The sequence below is a fragment of the Kogia breviceps genome, chromosome 4 (assembly GCF_026419965.1).
Source record: "Kogia breviceps isolate mKogBre1 chromosome 4, mKogBre1 haplotype 1, whole genome shotgun sequence".
Lineage (NCBI taxonomy): Eukaryota > Metazoa > Chordata > Mammalia > Artiodactyla > Physeteridae > Kogia > Kogia breviceps.
This window is the reverse complement of record NC_081313.1, coordinates 129,243,594-129,255,494: the sequence shown is the minus strand read 5'-3', so window position 1 is coordinate 129,255,494 and position 11,901 is coordinate 129,243,594. Positions and strand designations below refer to the sequence as shown.

General features: G+C 43.5%; 2 pseudogenes; one reads left to right on the top strand and one right to left on the bottom strand.

Annotated features, from left to right (window-relative positions):
- Positions 1-1,596: 1,596 nt before the first annotated feature.
- LOC131755271 (UDP-N-acetylglucosamine--peptide N-acetylglucosaminyltransferase 110 kDa subunit pseudogene) lies at positions 1,597-4,731 on the top strand (annotated as a pseudogene).
- A 4,237-nt stretch (positions 4,732-8,968) lies between these two features.
- On the bottom strand, positions 8,969-9,965 carry LOC131755743 (ferritin light chain pseudogene; annotated as a pseudogene).
- Between the last annotated feature and the right edge of the window lie 1,936 nt (positions 9,966-11,901).

Genomic DNA, 11,901 nt, shown 5'->3' with positions numbered 1-11,901 from the left:
GATCTTCCTGGACCAGGGCTCGAACCCGTGTGCCCTGCATTGGCAGGCGACTTCTTAACCACTGTGCCACCAGGGAAGCCCCTGGAGTATATTCTTGACAAGAAAATTTCCATTTTGACTAAGCATTGATGAGAACTGAATCTTTGACTTCTCTTTCACATGCCTGATGATTGAAATAATTTTCCACAGAAAAGCTTCTGGTTTTATACTTTTCAGTTCTTTTTTTTTTCTTCAAATGCACATGTTTTCAGAGCTGTGAAATGCAAGACATGGCTGTACTGTAAGATGGTTTTTGTCCTTATGCTTCTGTGTCTTGCGCTAGTTAAGTCAGTCGAGTAGTCAGTAAGAGTACTGGAAGTTATTGCTGTAATGGGATAGTATATAGTCAATGACATATGGTGGTGTCTGAAAATCACATAATAGCCTCACTTAAAACATCTCCTTAGCCAGATTTCAAAAAAGCCTGTGGCCATTCCAATATGATCCAACGTAGCTGAATATGATAGAAGAAAGATTGGCAAAGAAAGAGACGTTGGTCTTACCTGATGGAAGTTAAAATATCTCACTTCTGACAATTTTGCAAAAACCTATAATTACATGAACTAATTTCTAGGGTTCTTCATAGGACCTAAAAAGCAACCCATAGAGTTGTGGAACAATAATAGAAGCTACTGTAATGAGAAGCCCATGCACCGCAACAAAGAGTAGCCCCCGCTCACCGCAACTAGAGAAAAGCCGCACGCAGCACTGAAGACCCAACGCAGACAAAATAAAAGTAAATAAATAGGGGCTTCCCTGGTGGCTCAGTGGTTGAGAGTCCGCCTGCCGACGCAGGGGACACGGGTTCATGCCCCGGTATGGGAAGATCCCACATGCCGCGGAGCGGCTGGGCCCATGAGCCATGGCCGCTGAGCCTGTGCGTCCGCAGCCTGTGCTCTGCAACGGCAGAGGCCACAGTGGTGAGAGGCCTGCGTACCACACACAAAAAAGTAAATAAATAAATTTATTTTTAAAAAAGTAATACTCAGGTTTGAGGCATGAGAAATATGAGGAGAAATTAGCTAATGTTTTCACAAGTTTATAAATATCAAGCTCAGTCTCTAAGATTTTAGCATTATATACAATATCGGTTACTTATTACTGGTTTGGGAAGGCCAATTTAAAGTTTTCTGATCTTACTGTATTGAAATTCACGGCCCTAATGTTTTCCACATTGACTATATGAATGATGAAGAAAATTCAATCATCTATTTCATTTCCAACTGGACAGAAAACACAATTTTAAAAAGTGTTTGGACTACTACTGACTTTTGATTTCTTCTAAGGCAAGTGTATAGGTAATTTTTATTCCCTGAATAGGAGAAAAAATGGTGGAAGGAGGCAGGGTTAAGAATTAAGATTTCAAGACCGTGAGAGGTAGATGGCCAACCAGAGTTCCTAAGGTTCGGTGCCTGTAACTGTTGCCGCTGCTTAAGCCTGTCAAAGCAGTGGTATGGCTGCTGCCCTCGTATTTGCTCCCTCTAGAAACACTCTTGCCAGTAGTGGCGGCAGCGGGACTCAATGATCCCCTTTTCTCTCTCCCTCCAGAAGCTCCAGATGGCGTCTTCCGGGGGCAACGTGGCCGACAGCACAGAGCCAACGAAACTAACCTTCCAAGGGTTAGCTGAGTTGGCACATCGAGAATATCAGGCGGGAGATTTTGAGGCAGCTGAGAGATACTGCATGCAGCTCTGGAGACAAGAGCCAGACAATACTGATGTACTTTTATTACTTTCATCTATACACTTCCAGTGTCGAAGGCTGGACAGATCTGCCCACTTTAGTACTCTGGCAGTCAAACAGAACCCTCTTCTGGCAGAAGCCTATTCGAATTTGGGGAATGTGTACAGAGAAGGAAGGCAGTTGCAGGAAGCAATTGAGCATTACCGGTATGCAGTGCATCTCAAGCCAGATTTCATCGATGGTTATATTAACCTGGCAGCTGCTTTGGTAGCAGCAGGTGACTTGGAAGGGGCAGCACAAGCTTACGTCTCTGCTCTTCAGTGCAATCCTGATTTGTACTGTGTTCTCAGTGACCTGGGGAACCTGCTCAAAGCCCTGGGTCGCTTGGAAGAAGCCAAGGCATGTTATCTGAAAGCAATTGAGACGCAACCGAACTTTGCAGTAACTTGGAGTAATCTTGGCTGTGTTTTCAATGCACAAGGGGAGATTTGGCTTGCAATTCATCACTTTGAAAAGGCTGTCACCCTTGACCCCCATTTTCTGGATGCTTATATCAATTTAGGAAATGTCTTCAAAGAGGCACGGATTTTTGACAGAGCTGTGGCAGCTTACCTTTTTGCTCTAAGCTTGAGCCCAAATCATGCAGGGGTACATGGCAACCTGGCTTATGCATACTATGAGCAAGGCCTGATAGATCTGGCAATAGACACCTACAGGCGAGCTATTGAATTGCAACCCCATTTCCCTGATGCTTACTGCAACCTAGCCAACGCTCTCAAAGAGAAGGGCAGTGGTGCCGAAGCAGAAGATTGTTATAATACAGCTCTCGGGCTGTGCCCCACCCATGCAGACTCTCTGAATAACCTAGCCAATATCAAAAGAGAACAGGGAAACATTGAAGAGGCACTTCGCTTGTATCATAAAGCCTTAGAAGTCTTCCCAGAGTTTGCTGTTGCCCATTCAAATTTAGCAAGTGTATTGAAGCAGCAGGGAGAACTGCAGGAAGCTCTGATGCATTATCAGGAGGCTATTCGAATCAGTCCTACCTTTTCTGAGGCCTACTATAATATGGGAAACACTCTAATGGAGATGCAGGATGTCCAGGGAGCCTTGCAGTGTTATATTCGTGCCATTCAGATTAACCCTGCATTTGTGGATGCCCACAGCAATCTGGCTGCCATTCACAAGGATTCATGGAATATTCCAGAAGCAATTGCTTCTTATCGCACCGCTCTGAAGCTTCAACCTGATTTACCTGACGCTTATTGTAATTTGGCTCATTGCCTGCAGCTTGTCTGTGATTGGACAGACTATGATGAGCGAATGAAGAAGTTGGTCGGCATTGTGGCTGACCAGTTAGAGAAGAACAGGTTGCCTTCCGTGCAACCTCATCATAGTATGCTGTATCCTCTTTCTCATGGCTTCAGAAAGGCTATTGCTGAGAGGCATGGGAACGCCTGCTTGGATAATATAAATGTCCTTCACAAACCACCGTATGAACATCCAAAAGACTTGCGGCTCAGTGGTGGCCGACTGCGTGTAGGATACGTGAGTTCTGACTTTGGGAATCATCCTACTTCTCATCTTATGCAGTCTATTCCAGGCATGCACAACTCTGACAAATTTGAGGTATTCTGTTATGCCCTGAGCCCAGATGATGGCACAAACTTCCGAGTGAAGGTGATGTTAGAAGCCCATCATTTCATTGATCTTTCTCAGATTCCATGCGATGGAAAAGCAGCTGATCGCATCCATCAAGATGGTATACACATCCTTGTAAATATGAATGGTTATACCAGGGGTGCTCGAAATGAACTCTTTGCTCTCAGGCCAGCTCCTATTCAGGCAATGTGGCTGGGGTACCCTGGGACTAGTGGCGCGTTTTTCATGGATTATATCATCACTGATCAGGAAACTTCACCTGCTGAAGCTGCTGAGCAGTATTCTGAGAAACTGGCTTATATGCCCCGTACTTTCTTTATTGGTGATCACGCTAATATGTTCCCTCACCTGAAGAAAAAAGCGGTCATCGATTTTAAGTCCAATGGGCACATTTATGACAATCGGATTGTGCTGAATGGCATCGACCTCAAAGCATTTCTTGATAGTCTACCAGATGTGAAAGTAGTCAAGATGAAATGTCCTGGTGGAGAAGACAACACAGACAGCAGTAATACGGCTCTTAATATGCCTGTCATTTCTATGAATTCTATTGCAGAAGCAGTTATTGACATGATTAACAGAGGACAAATTCAGATAACAATTAATGGATTCAGTATTAGCAATGGACTGGCAACTCCCCAGATCAACAATAAGGCTGCCACTGGAGAGGAGGTTCCCCGTACCATTATTGTAACCACACGTTCTCAGTACGGGTTACCAGAAGATGCCATTGTGTACTGTAACTTTAATCAGTTATATAAAATTGACCCACCTACTTTGCAGATGTGGGCAAGCATTCTGAAGCGTGTTCCCTATAGTGTACTGTGGCTGTTGCGTTTTCCAGCAGTAGGAGAACCTAATATTCAACGGTACGCACAAAATATGGGCCTTCCCCAGAACCGTATCATCTTTTCACCTGTTGCTCCTAAAGAGGAACATGTTCGCAGAGGCCAGCTGGCTGATGTCTGCTTGGACACTCCACTCTGTAATGGACACACCACAGGGATGGATGTGCTTTGGGCAGGGACACCCATGGTGACTATGCCAGGAGAGACTCTCGCTTCCCGAGTTGCAGCTTCCCAGCTCACTTGTTTAGGCTGTCCTGAGCTCATTGCTAAAAATAGACAAGACTATGAAGACATAGCTGTGAAACTGGGAACTGACCTAGAATACCTGAAGAAAATTCGTGGCAAATTCTGGAAGCAGAGAATATCTAGCCCTCTGTTCAACACCAAACAATACACAATGGAACTAGAGCAGCTCTATCTACAGATGTGGGAGCATTATGCAGCTGGCAACAAACCTGATCATATGATGAAGCCTGTTGAAGTCACTGAGTCGGCCTAAGTAATGACTGTGTGCATGGGAGAATTACCCCTGTACGTCAGCCTCAACGTTCTGGGGGAAAGGGAACTACTTTTTACTTCTCTGTACAACTTTTTACTTCTCTGTGCAACACCCATGTTGCACATGGGTGACAGACAATGATAAGAAATAGCACAGCCAGCCTTGCTTCCTGCATGATCATGATAGGGAGAGACACAAGAGATGCGAAGCTGCTGTTCCACAAGGAGTCTCCAGAGAACTTTGCAGCCTCCAGCTGTTGCGTACGTCTGGGAGGTCTCATCTCCCTTGGTCTTCCATGGGATGGATGGTAAGTGTGGAAGGGAGATAGAGATTGCCCAGCCATTTTTGATTATCAGGGATTGATTGTGTCTTCAGAATTATTATTTTTTCTTATATTTTGGGTATTGGAGCTTTTAAAAATGTTTGCTTTCAGGTATTTTTCTTCATGTGAAGTGTATATGATTCTCTTGAGATAAGGTTTTAAGCTAAAATATTCCTTGTTTTAGTTTCTGAGCTCTACAGATAAATGGGGACTTTGCTGGTGTAGTCTTTTTATAGGTTTTATAAACCACTTGAGCCTAGATCAGTGATTTTAGTGTCTGACGTAATGTTTGGAACTATCGGTGCTCTGTTGGTTTCTAGATGATGGCTTAAATTCTTTTTCTGGTCCGTTTCCTTCTTCCCTTCTCCCTACGCTAAAAATTGTCCTGTAACTTGGCTAACAAAAAACCAAGTCTCATTCAAAACCTCCCAGAGTGTTTCTCTTAAACACAACGTGTGGTGCCAAGTGAAGAATCTTAGGAGTGATGAGTAATTATGAAGGGCGCAGTGGTGGTACTGTCACTGATGATAATAATAATGGATTTGGGGCCTAGAGTTTTGACCTGTTTCACCAGTGTTTTACCGTTGACTGCCCCTCTATGCTGCCTCCAAAAGTGACAGTGTGTGGTAAGATTTTTACTTTCATTTCTAAAGTTTGTCTTTTTAAAGTGAGTCCTGTTCTTCCTTTGTCTTTCAGCAGAAATGAAATCCCAAGTAAGTATAAGTATTCAACTATTTGATCGGTAAGTCACAGTTATCTCCAGTACATTAAATAACTGTCACCAAAAAACATGTTATAGGTAAAAAGCTCTGAAGGACCAGCTATGTATATGATAATTATGTTTCAGAACTTTTAGGGTATTATATATAATAACTTGTCTTCTGGACGTGGTCTTGAAGTCTTTATGGATTCAGCCTCAGTAGTAGCAAACTGCACTGCTACTTGGTTTGGAGTACAAATTAGACTTTAGCCCTCCTGGAGGTTGAGTTTTTGGTATTGAAAACCATAGGAATGAAATTATTGTATTTCAAAAAAGATCGAGGGCTTGAGGCTTAAACAAGCCAACATATGAATATATGTTTTTGTCTTGCTGTACTGCACATATGCTGTCCGGTAACCGATACTTTTTCTGCTAGTAGTGCGCAAGATTATGTCTTTCCAAGGCGCTGAGGCAGTGCACCTGTTCTGTAGTTGCAGCTGTTGCCTGAATGTATCCTAGCTGACAAATTATTGATTAATCAGAACTTGAATCTCTGAAAGATTTGTACTGTGAACCAAAATCTGAGCAAGGAGTCTCAAATGTAATTCTTAAACAGAATTACATGTTAATGAACCATTTAACAGTGTAAATCAAGGAACATCAGTGTAGGGATTTCTTTTAATTTATTTTTTACCTGCTTGAAATATCAGTTAAAGGTTGCCAGCTTGGTTGCAGATGAACGGACGTTTGAAGTTCACCAAACTACTTAATGTGGAATAGGATAATAGGCTTCCAACGCCCTCAAGGCTGTGACCTTGCAGCCATTTTACACAGCACATCATCCTCCTATAGGGATGAACCTTTCCCCTGGCCCGAAAAGTAGCCGCTCTGGTTGAAGCTTTGCTTATTGTAACAGGGTTTTGTTTCCAGGTAACATGTCTGTGGAAGACTTAATTCTGCATAGAGATATAGATATTACTGGAAACTAATTGTTTTTTCTATTATACTCTGCTTTATCCAAAAAGTAAAACAGTTAAATTGTGCTCCCGAAATTCATATGTTCTCTTGCAATCTTTAAACAATACATGAATGATTTGCCCTTAAAAAAAAGAATTAAGCAGTTAAGCTGTTGGTCCCAAATCGGACAAATTATCCTTATACCTCCTGTCAATATTGTTAACAGAGACTGTTATTTTATTAATCCTTATGATCCCGTGATTCTTTCATGTTTCAGGGCATAGCAGGTGAGAGAGTGGATTTGTTAAGCTGGGTGGGTTTATCCTTCTGTTATGCGTTCATTCAGTTTTATGTTCATCTACTTATTGTACACATACGGCAATAGAAGCTGCTAAAGCAATCATTGCTATTCTGCAAAACAACAAGGCACAGAAGCAGATGTCTTATTTCTGAGATTTCTCCTCCCAGGATTATGATGATTAAAGATGCTTTCCCCCCACTCCCTGGAGAGGACAAGGGGCTGCTCGCTGGAGGTTTCTTAATGACTTGGGGAAAGGCTCAGATATCCCCCCATTATGGTAATCCACCCCAGGGACAAACCACACAAGAATATTATGAATTTATTTTATTTTTCTATCCTTGCAAAGGTAATACTCAGCTCATTAGAAAATGAAAACTATACTGTCAAATTTCAGAATTACATGGATGAAGAAAATCACCAAAGAGGCATCATATCATGTGCGTTATAGTTGTATTGACTCTATTGACTATATTAACTATATTGTGTTAACAATATATTGTATCACTATATATTGAAAAGGCAAAATGCTATAACTTATTTCAGAGAAAATACTTATGTTGGTAGACCCCAAATTGTACATTGTAGACGGGTCCTAGGAAAAGAAGATTTAATTCATAGTGGACAAGACATGAGCTTCTGTTTTCAGCCACGTGCTATTTCAAGAATTAAACATCATGAATAATACATGATATAAGAGGAATGGTCTAAAGATGGAAAAGCACATTATGATTAGGAAAGAGAATTTAAGGCTTAAGTCTTTTTTTTAAGGAAAACTGCCTTTTTACTATGAGATAAGAAAATTGTTTCCTTCTTTTCTTCCTTGCTTTCTTCTTCTTCTTTTTTTTAACCTTTTTTTAAATTTTGGATATTTGACCTCTAAGCTGAGATGACTGAAAATGCCTCCTCTGGGCGTCAACTTTTTGAAAGACTTTTTCCCCCTCCCTAAGGGCTATTTGTCTCTTGGAGGCATTGTCTACATTACTCACCAAGAGGCAAGCATTTGTCCTTGCACGAAATGCTGACATCTCCTGATAAGAGGGAAGCTGCAAAGTAGAAGAATTGAAGGTCAATATGTTGATATTGGTCTCAAGTGCATTGATGTACATTTGTGAATTGGGGAAGGGGAGTGAAGCTTGAGAGTGGGCCAGTGGGGAGGGGTAAATATTTTGTGATGCTGTCTACCTATGGGCTTAGAAAGTTTACAGCTGCATTAGGAGGACAAGCATTACCATTAGCATGAAAAGCAGGGCAGACCTCAGTTGCAAAAGCTTCTAGCCATACACATAGGGCAATACGTAAATGATACACCTTATTGCATTCACCCACTCACCCTCCCCTGTTCACGCTAATTGGAAATTTCAATCCATTTCAGAGAAGTACTACAACTATCAATCATTTTCCCTGGCACGAATCTTCCAGGAAGAAGAAAATGAAATACACCTAGCCACGGAGCTCACGCACTAGCCCATGTGTCTTAGATTTAATATCTGATCGCTAGCTGGCTTGAAGCCAAGAGGTGGTTCACAAAGTTGCTGCACATTAGAATCACCTGGGGGCCTCTGAGACCTCCCCGTGCCAGGCTCCTCCCTACACCTCCTGAATCCAAATCTCTGGGGCTGGGACCCAGACGCCAATGTTTTTCTTAAAAGCTCTTTAGGGAATTCAAGTGAGCAGGAAAGCTTGAGAACCAGTCCAATGAGGGGAACAAACTGATTTCACACAGATAAAGTGGGGCAATTCATATGTTAAGAGAACGTGAATATATATGTGTGTATATATATATATATATATTTCTTTTTTTCTCCTAATTCTGTTTGTGTTTCAAATAGGCTTTTTTTTTTCTTCTGCAAAAAGCTTTATTGTTTCCATTTGGTCCAAGGCTTGGGAGAGGGCTCCAGGGCGGTTACAAAGCTGCCTCGTGGCTGCAGAGTGGGGCTTCAGGCGGAAGCTCTGACGCCAGAGGGGCTCCTCAGAGGCCGCTGGACTTCAGAGACTCCTGTTTGTGCTCGAGGGTGAGCCTTTCAAAGAGATGCTCGCCCAGCACAACCTGCGGACCAGCCAGCCTGCGGAGCTTGGTCAGGTAGGTGGTCGCCCATCTTCTTGATGAGTTTCACCTGCTCCTCCAGGAAGCGGCTCTCCAGGAAGTCACAGAGGTGGGAGTCCGCGCGGGCAGAGCCCAGGGCGCGCAGATCCCATAGTGCCTGGTTCAGGTTTTTCTCCCTAAGAATGGCGGCTTCCACAGCGTCCTGGGTTCTACCCCGCTCATGTTGAGAAGGCTTCCGCGCATCCTGGAAGAGGGCGCAGCTGCAGCACTGGTTTTGCATTTTCAAGAGGCGCTAGGCGCCCTCACACTCCTCCTCAGCCAGTTGGCGCCAAATGTGGCCCACACTGTCCAGAGTCCCATTGCTGCTGTCGAAACAGAAGCTCAGAGAGAGGTAAGTGTCCACAGATACAGGCTGAACAGGCGGTGGACGGCGGCCTCCACCTCGATGGAATAATTCTGACGAAGCTGGGAACTTGTGGTTGATCAGTGACAAGGATTTAAGCTCACAAAACGGGTGTTGGCCTGTCCTGGAGGCTGAGCATAGGTGAGTGGCTGATTCTAAAGGTTGCGACTGGAAGAAAGGTAGGAGGGTGGTCGGGGGCTGGAGCAAGGAGCGTCCCTGGGTCTGTTCATTGCAAACACCGTTGAAGCAAAAGACAGCTGTGCAGGACCACCAAGCGCACTGCCTCAAATAGGCTTCGATATAAATGAACAAGAAGTCCAAGCAAGGACAAAACTTACCCTTCCCCCCACCAAAATAGCTGGCGATACTAGAATCTAGATCTGGGGAGGGATTCTTCCGTTACTTTCTTAACATTCCAAGCCAGTAGAGCAGTGGTTCTCAAAGTATGGTCCCCTTGTAAGCAAGCAGTACCCTATGGGGCCTTCCTAGGACAGACCCATCCCCCATATCCTCTGCTGTAGTTCCCCTCTGAAGTACTCAGACAATAGTATCTCAGGCATATTTCTTGGGTTTTCAGATGCTAAAAACCACCACCCAATGGAAGAAATTAACTCCTTGATGATCATGAGCACGTAGCCCCCAGACCTTCTGGCACCTAAGGATGGATAATGTTACCTGCCCTGTGGCCTCAACATCAACCAGTCAGAGGATTGTGCACGAGGTAATCACATTCCCTGGGACGTCCCTCCCTCACCTGGCCTTTAAAAATGCTTTGCTGAAATCCTTTGGCGATTTCAGGGTTTTTTGGAACACGGGCCAACCCCTCTCCTTGCTCGATCCTGCAACAAACCTGTCTCTGCTCCACACTCCAACCTTTAGGTATGTTGGGCCTCACTGTGCTTCAGACACACGAACCTGCATTCGGTGACAACCTGAGCAGCTTTAGCAGCGTCCCCTGATAATGTGTTCGATATTCCAGTTGAAGGGCCCTGTCCCAGCCCTATGGAATCAGCAACTCTGGTGGGGCTCAGTGATCTCTGTTATAACAGGCCCTCCAGATGATTTTTCTTCACCTTAAAGTTTGGACATATCTGCATTGTCAGCTAGCCAAAGCGTCCACCAGCAGGGGAAGGGGAGCGGCGCCTGGAAAAGATCGGGACCAGCCAAGGCAAGTCCAGCAGCATGTGCCGTGGTAGTCACGGAGAACGCCTTTGCTCCACTGGTTGGCACAGACTAGTATCTGGGAGCACTGGCAGGGTTATGGAGGATGCTTTACATGTCAATGTAGAGTGACCGCTGTCCTGGTTTGCCAGGGACTTCCCCTGTGTGAGCACTTAAAAATCTCATCCCGGCAAAGCCCTTAGCCCTGGGTTTGAAAAACTTAGGCAATAACATGAAATTTAGGGGAAACAGGATCTAGGTTTTGGGCAAGTCACAAGTGCTAATTAAAGCTAAGCAAGGATGGACAACATCTAGCCTTCTTTGCCCCTTTGTGGGGAGGTAAATCTGATTGGGTGAAAGGACTTATTGTTAAGAAATCTTTGTGGAAACATCCCCTTCTGCTTAGTCCACTGGTTCTCAGTTCTGGCTAGACATTGGCGTCGTCTGGGGAGATTTAAAATGATTTTATTGGTCTAGGATGACCAACCGTCGGTGTGAGGGTTTGTAAAAAGTGCTTCAGATGATTCTAATGTGCAGCCAAATTTAGGTGCCACCGCTTAAGCTTTTGAGCCGCTGCTACATATTTTCACCTCATCTTCCTGTGAGAGTATCCAACAGTAGCTGAGGTTTGTGTTGTTTTCTTTTTCTTTTTTTCACTGTCTTATTATAAGATTTACTGTCTTAAATAAGATTGAATGTACAGAAAATCCTGCTAGTCCTTCTGGTATAGCTGGATACTTAGAATAATAGCGTTAAGATATATACCATTTAAGTATTGTGACTGGCCTTTTTAAAATCAACATCTGCATTGAATTAGTAGGATCCCTTTTGAAGTTGTCATGTTGGGGAGCTACACCTCTGATCTGCTGCCATTGCTAAATATCTGGACACCTCTTATTAGGAATTGCTTTTAAAAATCTTTAGGGATTAAAACCAAGATTGCTGTATTATTTGTCCTGGGACCACAAAAACCTCACAAAGTTCCCCCGCTGTACCTTCTACCCCCATCTCTGAGCCTTGGCAATTTCTTATCTGTTCTCCATCTCCACAGTTTTGTTATTTTAAGAATAATAAGTAAACATAATCATCAATTACTTAATCTTCGGAGATTGGCCTTTAAAATTTTTCCCTCGGCATCATTCCCTTGAAGTTCATTTCAATTTTTGCCTATATTAATAATTTGTTCCTTTTTGTTGCTCGGTAGTATTCTATCGTAAGATTTTACCATATCACAAATTGTTTCCACATTCATCCATTGAAAGACATTTGGGTAGTTGCCACT